The sequence below is a fragment of the Notamacropus eugenii genome, chromosome 5 (assembly GCF_028372415.1).
Source record: "Notamacropus eugenii isolate mMacEug1 chromosome 5, mMacEug1.pri_v2, whole genome shotgun sequence".
Lineage (NCBI taxonomy): Eukaryota > Metazoa > Chordata > Mammalia > Diprotodontia > Macropodidae > Notamacropus > Notamacropus eugenii.
In genome coordinates this window covers 329,980,763-329,991,885 of record NC_092876.1, presented here as the reverse complement: position 1 = coordinate 329,991,885, position 11,123 = coordinate 329,980,763, and the positions used below count along the sequence as shown (strand labels likewise).

Genomic DNA, 11,123 nt, shown 5'->3' with positions numbered 1-11,123 from the left:
AACTTTTGATGAGACAGAGGATCTTGCAGAATTTGAAGAGAACATGGAACATGATATTATAAAGTGTTTTAAAAGAAAAATGAGAATTCTGAGAGAAAGATTTATGGCCTTCAAAAAATAGGTAAGGGACAGACTAGAGAAACATGAATCTGGGAGGGCAGATCTCACCAAAGAAACTAGAGAGAGCAATTGGTTGGGAATGGAAATACAGAGAAATGAAGCCCATTCTAGAAGAAGAGAAGGAAAAAAATCCCAATAACATTATATAAAATAAAATATGTTCTCTCTGAGGAAACCTAAAAATTATAGGCCTCCCAGAAGAATAAAAAACCAAACAAACCTTGAACACCATAACAATACAGGAAAACTGTCTAGAATTGCTGAACACAGAAAATTAAATATCAATTTAAAGAATTTATAGATTGCTTTTAGAAAAAAAAATCAGTAGGGCTTCAGACTCCAAGACGCACTGTGGTTAAATTTAACAATTAAATTCAGAAATAGGTTCTGCCAAAAATCTAGAAAAAATGTTCAAATACAAAAGAAAAGAAATTTGAATAATACAAAACTATTCTGAAACCAGCAGAAAACATAGGATGGAATGGAATGTTGTGTTGTAAAAAGCAATGGAACTCAAGGATACAGTTTCAAGGTAGTGACCTATCTTGAAAATCTGAACTTAACCATAAATGAAAAAAAGAACATTCAAAATAAGGAGGTATTTAAAATCTTCTTAGAAAAAAATCAGACCTGGAGAAATTATTTGCTTCTTGAACACTCCAGAAAACAGAAATTCAGGATGGATAAATGCAACAGCCAGTAGACAAAGAGAGCAACAGAAATATTGAGATCACATAGACACCAGGAGGAGTCTTCTTTTTATATGTACACAGGGAGACATGAGTGAAGATACATGTCAAGTGGAAGTAATAGTGGAGAAGTGGGCCTGCTTGTTATGGTCAGTACCCTATGACACCCTGCCTACAAGTGAATCAGTTTTGGGGGGAAGGACTGCATTACAAATGATAGGGTGGATAAAAGGGAGAGGGAATTGGGAGAATAAAGAATAGTGTGAGATGTGTCTGGGTTAAATGTAGGGTTAGCAATGAGAAGATGGTTTCTCAGGAAGAGAAAAGCTTACAGAAGAGGATTGAGGAGGAGGAGAAAAGGAATGAATATGGGGTGGTGGAGAAGACAGAAGCTCTGTTTTGGTAGTGGGAAGAGGTTTTGCTGATGAATGCTCCCATGAATGAAGAGAAAAGTTCTGCAAAGGGAAATGAAGACCTTGTGTTGGCTGTTATCTAGAGGATTTGGGACTTGAAAGAACTACTTGTCTAATCTTGGGAGGAAGGTATTGAAACTTCTGGCACTGGGTAAGTGAGAGGACATGATCCCAATGGAGTGATTTTTTTTGTAAATAAACTTTGTAACTTTATTGATTATAACAGATTGTCTCCAGAGCATTAGCTACTCACAACTTCAAAATAGGGAAAGAACATTGTCCATAAGATAAGATGTTATATTATTCAACACACCAGGAGGGAGTTGAATATGGGATTCTCTTTCCAGATGGTCTCCAGTCTCCTTGCCCAAGAAGCCACCATTTTCTTTCTCTTATCTGTGTATCCAGGAGCAAAGTTGACCTAAGGGGCCAGGAATTTGAAAGCAGAGAATGCAATGCAACATGCTGTAGGGACCACAAGATATATTTAATATCTCTGTTGAGCCCTGTTTTGGAGTACAACTTACCATCAGTCCCAGAAGTGAATGAAATGAGGGCTAATTTATTCCAGAGGAAGAGTCTATCAAAGTATTCTGGAAAATCAAAAGTGAATCCTTGACAAAGGACTCTGTCTACTCAGCCTTTCATGATGACGGGCACGCTGAACCAATACAAAGGAAACTGAAGTATGATTAAATCAGCTTCTTGTACCTTCTTTTGCTCTTCAATGACATCACTGGACAGAAATCCTTTCTTGTATGCCACATGTGCTTCTACCCAATAATTGAAGAAGTCTGAGTTATTGAAAGGAGCAGCAAAAATCTTTCTCTGTGGCCCTTAGCTTAAAGTTCATTGCAAATAGATCAGTCACAGTGACCCGGAAGCCCTGATTGATCAGTTCAGCCACCACAGCAGCCTTCAAGGATCCATTCATAGATATGGGCTCCTATAGACTATGCCCATAGACTATGAGGACTCAGTTCCCTGCTATTCCCAGGGCTGAGGATCCTCCATCACAATCAATGCTCTCCCACTCATGGTACAAAAAGGATCCAGTGCAAATGGCTGCAAGTCAGGCTGAGGATTACAAGGGAGTGATTTTTTAACTAAGTAGGGAAAGAAAGATAATGAAGAAGAGGGTGGCATATATAATCAGAGATGTAGTAGTGGAAGGGCTGAGGGAGCCTACCATGGAGTTGTATGTTCTGTAACTAAAGACTTATAAAGTCTTCTAAAAAAGATTTCAAAAAAATATATATATTTCTCAGCACTACATGGAATTAAAAAAATACTGACCAGGTATCAGGGCCCAGAGACACTGGAAACAAATGCACATATGCAGAAATGGTTAATACATTCTTTACAAGCATAAGGCAATAAAAATAATTATCAGTTTAGAGAATATAAACAGAATATACTGAACCAAAGAAGACATAGGAATGAAATGCAAATAATGAATGGGTCAAAAAACAAAATAATAGAAATAATTAAGAGTTATATGAAAGAGAATGATAATGATGAAACAATATGCCAAAATTTCTGGGATGCAGCTAAAGCAGTCCTCAGGGGAAATATTATATTCCTACCAACATTCATTAACAAAATAGAAAAAGAGAGGATTAATGAACTGAATGTGTCTCTTAAAAATTAGAAAACCAACAAACAGATCTAAAATAAGTGCAAAAGAGGAGACTTTAAAAAATAGAAGAGAAAGAGATTAATTGGAAACGAAAAATTCATAAAAATGAGAAATAAAACTAAAAGCTAGTTCTTCAAAAAGACTAATGAAATTAATGAATCCTTAGCTAATCTGATTCTTTTAAAGGGCAGAAAAACAAATAAATAAAATAATAAATGAGCAGGGAGATATCATAACAAAACCAGAAGAAATAAAATAGGATAATCAGTACACATTACAGTTAGATGATAATAAAACAGAAAACACAAAAGAAATAAAAAACCCTTCAAAACATGAAATACCCAAAATATCAGACCAGATAGAGATTTTAAATAATCTAAACTCAGAAATAGAAACTAATTTAAATGTAGAGAAACCAAACTTTAAAGAAAAATAGTACCCATACTTCAAAAATTATTCTCAAAAATTAAGAAAGCACCCTGCCAGAATTCTTTTATGTTACATAGTCCTAATATTTAAACCAGGGCAATATAAAGCACAGAAGAAAAGCTGTAGCTCAAAATTATTAGTGAATATTGACTCAAAAATTTTAAACCAAATCTAGTCAGATAAAAGAGAGGAAATGATTCATTGTGACTAAATCGCATTGACATTGAGGGTTCAAAGATGATTTAATGTTGGGAAAGCAATCAACATAATCAATTATATTAAAAATTAAAATATTCCAAACCACATGATCGTCTTAATAGATGCAGACTTTGCCTTTGACAAAACGCAACATTCTTTTAACTAAAAACCCTACAATGTGTAGGCATAGAAGGACTTAATTTTTATATCATACATCTACTTAAAACTAAAAGCAAGAATCATTTGCAATGGTGATACACTGGAACTTTATCCAATAAATATTTTCAGCAAATATCACAAGACAAAAAAAAAAAAATGAATCAACACTTGAGGAAATAGAGGACCCTGTGGATTACCAAAAGAGTATGATACCAAAGCAAGATGTTAGTTACTAAATGATTTAAAAGGAAAGTAAGAATTGTGGCTGGTACATCAGAAATAATTGGCAGAACAGAAAAATTTAAATGCATTAAGGCAAGTCTCACCAAACAAACAGAATAGAAGATGACTTATTGGGAATGCAAATACCCAAAAATGAAGGACAATCTGAAAGAAGAAAGCAAAAAGCAATGAAATTAAAAGAAAACATAATCTTTGTACAAACAAAACATATGGATTCTGAAGACAGAACACATAGAGACAACTAAATAGAGCCCACTGAACAGCATAACAAGTCAAAAAACCTGAACATCCTAGTGCAAGAAATAATACCAAAAAGTTGACCAGAACATTGGAATACAGAAAATAAAATGTGAGTCAAAAGAATGTAGAAATTGTCCTTAGGAAAAAGAAAATAATAACAAAAACAACCCTATGCTGCCAGTTCAAAGGCATCTAATTTAACAATTTCACCAGGAAAAAACAAATTCTGCAAGAAACCAGGAGAAAGACCTGACAGTACTACAAATGTTAACTTAAACTTTACAGCTATACCAATCAAATTAAGGAGATGATACTTTTCAGAATTTGATAAAATGATAACAAAATTCATCTGTAAAAACATAAGATCTTCCATGAAAGGGGAGAATTATTTCAAGACCTTCAGCTACATTATAAAGCCTGGATCAAATGAAGAGAAATGAGAAGACAACCCCTAACCTACTTCTTTGTAGAAGTGTAACACAGAAGTTACACATTTTAACATGCTTTTGGACTTTTTCAATGTATTCATCAATTCTGCTGATTTCTTTCCTCATCTTTTTTTCTTTAAAAAATACTATTTATTATATAGGATAATTCCCTGGAAGGGACAGCAGAAGGGATACTGGGGATAACTATGATGATACAAAAATAAAAAACATCAATAAAATTTATTTGGAAAAAAAAAAGAATGTAAGTTCCTTGAGAGCAGGGTCTTTCTTTCTATTTGTATGTGTATTCCTCACACTTATCACAGTGCCAGACATAGTATTTATTGTTGTTCAGTTATGTCTGATTCTCCATGACCTCATTTCTGGTTTTCTTGGCAGAGATACCAGAATGGTTTGCCATTTCCTTCTCCAGCTCATTTCATGGATGGGGAAATTGAGAGGCAAAAAGGGTCAAGTATTTAACGGCTAGTGTCTGAGGCCAGATTTGAACTCAGAAAGATGAGTCTGCCTGACTCCAGGCCTGGAACTCTATGCACTCTACCTCTTAGCTGCCCAACATAATAAGTGTGTAATAAATGCTTGTTAACTTGAAAAGCAATTCATTTTTCTGTTTCTTTTTCTTCTAAAAATGATTTCTTTACCACATTCATGTTATCATTTATCTTCCCTTTCTCTGTATTCTAGTTTTTTGTTCTTTGATATATGGTCCTTATATTTATTTAGTCCTTCTTTAGTCTCTGTATTCCTCATGGAATGAAAGCTTTTCAGGCACCTCTTTTGAGTTCCTTCTAAATACTTTCTCTTATTGCCTTGGAAAGCTTGTCCTTTGGAACTCTATGTTATTTCCCCATGAGTGGAATTTTTCAGTGTACCTGACTGATCAACACATTATTGATTTTTATCTTCCCTTTGGTCATTTCTTCCAATTACCTCAAAATCCCCACCATGGGTTTATACCCTCAAATTCTTCTGGGAGTCAGTTCCTCTTAGGAGCTCTGATATTGCTTCTCTTGAGGCATGATGAATGATCTCTAAGAAGCAGATCCTATGCAACATACCCATTGTAAGATCCACATCTCTTTTTTCTTAGAATCTCTCTTCTTTTTTAAGAGGGACATTCATCAGAGGTACTCCTTTCCTTGATTAAAAACAGGATTTCCCCCTTTCTTTTCCCCTTTACAAACCCCTCTCTTTTCCTCCTCCTGGCCCCACTCATTCTCCTGTAGGCTTTTCTCTTTCTGAGAGATTAAAGGAGATATTTTCACTTCACTGTTAGCCTTTGACTTATTAGGGTACGTCATATATCCTCCTTTATCTGCTTCCTCCATCCATTCCTTTATGTGCCCTCTCATTTTGCTATTTAGTTGCCCCCAAAAATGAAACATGACAACATTGAAGTGAGGTTCAGTCCAAGGTATTTCAGGCCTGTTTCTTCACCATCATTTTCATTCGACTTCTCCTTTCACCATGTTATTTCATAACAATTTTTCTTAGTAGTTTCACTGTTGCTATTTTGTTGCTTTCATTATACTTTTTGTATTTCTGTTGTCAGGAGTGTTTGAGAAACAAATAATTTCTTTAGGCCTTTTGACTGTGAAAGAACATGGTTGGGGAAAGGGCATTGATGTAGGCCTAAAAATTATTCTTTCTTGCCACTGGTTCACCAGGTTTTTACTTTGTTTGGATTCTTGGTGTCCTAGGCCGTGGAGACAGTTAAAATTGCTTTATCTCTGGTGCATGATTTCTACTTTGGAAAGGTTGTGAACATCAGAGAAAACATCTAGCCCTCTCTCTATGGGCTTGACTAGGGAGAGCAGAGGCCTCAGGGTCTATTCCCCTTATGGCATGATTCTCTCAGTGGATGTTGTAAGTGGAAGAGTCACCTCTCTCTCCTAGAAATACAGCCAAAAGATGTTGCTTGTCTGATTCTGTTACCTCCTTTGGGGTTTTCTTGGCAAAGATACTGGAGTGGCTTGCCATTTCCTTCTCCAGCTCGTTTTACAGATGAGAAAACTGAGGTAAACAGGGTTAAGTGACTTGCCCAAGGTCAGGGTCAGCTAGTAAATATTTGAGGTCAGATTTGAACTCATGAAGATGAGTCTTCCTGCTTCCAGGTCTGACACTATCCACTGTGCAAAGCTGAATGAGGCCCTTTGGAAAATATTTAACAGTTCTGGGCACATAGACAATGGAAAGGACGGGCAGAATCTTTTACTCCTCTATTTTTGCATTTTAGTTCTGGGTTTTTAACCCTTCGCAAAAACTTTTTTTTTTTTAAGTAGCAAACTGAACTTCTGTCAAACAGCATCTCATAACATTCATTTTTTTTTTTGGAGGGGTGGGAGTGGGGAGGCAAACACTCCTTTTTCTGACTGTAAAATTTTGAACCAGCAAAATCAAAACAAAGAGTCTAAGAGATAAAGTGAAACAGTGGATGCAGCTTTTGGGTAATGAATTCAGACTCAAGAGTCCTGCATTCTGAAGTTGACTTTGCCCTTTACCTCTAATTATTTTGTCTTAGTCGGTACCGGGGCAGCTAGGTAGTACAGTAGAGAGAGTGCAAGGCCTGGAGTTGAGAAGTCTCATCTTCCTGAGTTTAAATCCAGCCTCAGACACTTACTAGCTATATGAACTTAGGTAAGTCACTAAACTCTATTTGCCTCACTTTCCTTCTCTGTACAATAGACTGGAGAAGGAAACGGCAAACCGCTCTAGTATTTTTGCCAAGAAAGCCTCCGAAGGGGTCACAAAGAGTTGGATGTGACTGAAAGAACTGGATGACAGTACAATAGTCATTACACCTTCTCTAGGACTCAGTTTCCTCATCTATTAAATGAAGGAGTCACTATTCGATTTCTTGATAAGCTTTCTTCCAATTTCAACATCCTATGATTCTGTGACTTGGTAATTGTTTCCCTTCAGACTTGAATCTTGAATTCACTTTGAAATTTAAACAATAGGATAATTATTAGGAGAGAAAGTCCTGCTGCTAGGTGGACAACCTGAGAGGACAGCAGCATGCCAGTATTTCCATTTTTCTGATTGTGAGAACCTAGTGCTCTCAGAACTACTACTTGGTAAAGTTACTGGTAGGTTCCCTGATTGAATTGTCTCCAGATAGTTAATGATTCTCTCAGCTGTTCTGATGGTTTTACAAAATCTCAATATTTCTTTAAAATTATTATTTCATTCCTATCACACCCAACCTTGACTTGAATTAGCTCTTAATACCCTTGTGATATCAGAAGAAAGAAGGTTTCATGTACATTGAGTGGTAAACCCCCTATAGTGATCTTAATATTATGGGAGAAACAAGAGTTACAGAGTGTGGGTAGGCATGGGTGGGATGCAATCCGTTTTACTGGAGGGAACTTTCAGGTTAAAGACTAATTTTTTAAAAAAGGGAGTTGTTTTTTTTTTAACTTTTTCACCCTACTTTTGGTATGGTCTAGGAATTATGGCCAGTCTTTTTTTCTTAATGGCATTTATTACAAAATAAAAATTCCTGTTCTAAGAAAGTCCTGATCTGATGTTATCAAAGTTTATGGTTTCAGAAAGGAATCATTGCCAGGTTCTTTGGAGCTATAAAGGTTTCATGTGTAGATTCAATGACTGTGCATATGATGTCCAATGTCTCTCTGACACAAGATCAGAAGGTCAGCCAATAGGTGGTGAATTTCTTTCTAGCCAAATTAACTGATGAAAACCCTTACGAAGATGTGGAGGAGGCTGGTATTTGTTTTGGGTAAAGAGTTTCTCACATGTATGAAATCACTCAAAATGTCTGTTCTAAACAAATGAAATTTACTCCCAAATCCTACAAGTCAGGGTTTATATGCCTTAGGTACCTCAAAGACAGTGATATATAGTATCTATGCTATTATTTTATCAATATAATCTATCACTGTATAATTTCTTCCTTCACTCAGTCATTAGTTAGTAGGTCATTTTTTAACGTGTCCACATTGTCCTACTTCATGTTTTATTCGTTGTGTTAATATTTATTGGTTGTTTTATTACATTATGATCTATACATTCATTGGCTAGTATTTCTTTTTCTATGTTAGCCTATATCTTCTTTGTGACCTGGCAAATTTAGATTTGAATTCTGTGAACATTGAAAAAACAGAATCTTACTTTGCTTGCTCTATTATCTCCATAATACTCCAAGTCAATCAGTCAGTGAACACTCAACAAGCATTTATTAAGTACCTACTATGTATTATACATGGGGGATACAAAGAAAGGCAAAGACAGTCCTGGTCAAAGAGCTCACCATTTAATTGGAGTGAAATAAACAAGATATAAACATAATAAGTTGGAGATAATGAACAGGGGTAGGACATTCGTATTAAAAGGGATCAAGAAAGTCTTCTTATAGAAGATGAGATTTTAGCTAGTACTTGAAGAAAGCCAGGAAAATAGAGAGGTGGACATGAGGGAGGGAGAATATTCCAGGTATGGTGGTTAGCCAGAAAAAATGTTCACAGCCAATAGATGGAGTGTCTTCTCTTTGAAGGAACTGCAAGGAGGTGAGAGTCACTGAATCACAGAATATGTGAGTAAGGTGTTAGAAGATTGAAATAGTAGCAGGTTATGAAGGGCTTTGAATGCTAGGGAACCTACTATTTGATCCTGGAGGTGATAACTAGCCACTGGAATTTAATGAACAGAGAGCTGACACTGTACTTTGGCAAGATCAGTTTGACAGCTCAGTGGAGGATGGACTGGAGAATGGCATTTAGCTCTACAACCCCCTTTTTTAAATTTATCTTTCTTTTAGATTTATCATATATTGATATTGGTATGCTAAAAAAAAAACTCTTTCTACTATTATATCTATTTCTTCTTGCAAAGATGAGCAGTTTTCCTCCTTTAATTTTGTTATATAATTTTGAGTGCATACATATTTAAATGTACATATGTAATAACGTATTTTAATGTTTATTGTCTTTTTACATTTATGCCTCATAAATATCCCTATAACACTTCTCTATTGACTCATAATCAAGAGACAGTGATCATAACCCCATGTGAGAGCATATCCCCCACTCCACACTTGTAGCTTACCACCAATCTAATGAGAGGAGAGAGGTTTGTTTTATCATCATCTCTCCATATTCAAGATACTAGTCAATACAATTCATCAGAATTCAACTACCTCTGGGTGTTGTTTTCATGTACATTATTATTGTCATTGTGACAAACTCATTTTGAATAAAACCTTGTAATGTAACATAATATTCCTCCTTTGTCTCCTTTAAAACTTTCTAATTTCAATTCAGTTTTGTCTGATGGCATTACCATTCCAGGTTCTTGTGATGCGGCAGAAGGACAGTGAAGTTTAGACTGGTGTTTCATACTTAGTATTTTTTGGTCTTTCTGAAGCATTTAGTATAGTACTTTACACACAACAGGTACTTAACAAATACTTTTTGAACCAGTGAAACAGCATGTTATCAATTTTTCATTTCAATCCTTTCCTATGTGTTTCATTGGGTATTTTAGTCCATTTGCATTTTACTTTCTAATTTTTAGATTTATCTTTTCTTTAGCTACTTTGTTGATTCCCTCAAGTGCCAGTACCTTCCCTCACAAACAACCTTGTATTTGACTATTTTGCATATTTTTGCATTTATTCACTTTATATTTATGATGTATATATTTATATACATACTTCTCTCCCCCATCAGATGCCACGTGTAGTGATTGTTCCATTTTTTGTACTTGTATCCCATTTTCTTTCTTTCTTTCTTTCACTCTTCCTCCCTCCCTCTCTCCACCTTCCTTCCTTCCTTCCTTCTTTCCTTTCCTTTCCTTTCCTTTCCTTTCCTTTCCTCCTTTCTTTCTTCCTTTCCTCCTTCCTTCCTTTCTTCCTTCCTTCCTTCCTTTCTTTCTTTCTTTCTTTCTTTCTTTCTTTCTTTCTTTCTTTCTTTCTTTCTTTCTTTCTTCTTTCTTTTCTTTCTTTCTTTCTTTCTTTCTTTCTTTCTTTCTTCTTTCTTTTCTTCCTTCCTTTCTTTCTTCTTTCTTTCTTTCTTTCTTCCTTCCTTCCTTCCTTCCTTCCTTCCTTCCTTCCTTCCTTCCTTCCTTTCTTTCTTTCTTTCTTTCTTTCTTTCTTTCTTTCTTTCTTTTTTCTTTCTTTCATTTCTTCTCAGTAGCTATAACACCCAATTAGGAGAGTTGAAGACAGCCTCTCAAGTAGTAGATCCAGGTAATTCTGAAATCTTAATCTTTCATATAATCATATGAACAAAATTGACAAAATATTCACTTATATCTGAATGATTCAAGAATTCATGGATATTTGAATCTGTCATGCATTACAATGTGAGCACAGATACACTGATCAACTAACTTGACATTCCCATGCTTATGATTTCTATCTTTGTCCAAAGAAGCAGGACATTGAGTTCTCTACCTCCTCATTTGGTCTTATGGGACTCAATGTTATAGCCAAGTAGTGCATTTAGTGTATGTCTTCTAGTGAATCAATTTAAGAATTGTTGAATTAATTCTTAAATTGAATAAATGTTGTACTATATTT

At 35.3% G+C, this 11,123-nt stretch overlaps 1 pseudogene; it reads right to left on the bottom strand.

The window, feature by feature from the left end:
• Positions 1–1,522: 1,522 nt before the first annotated feature.
• On the bottom strand, positions 1,523–2,260 carry LOC140509244 (ribosyldihydronicotinamide dehydrogenase [quinone] pseudogene; annotated as a pseudogene).
• Between the last annotated feature and the right edge of the window lie 8,863 nt (positions 2,261–11,123).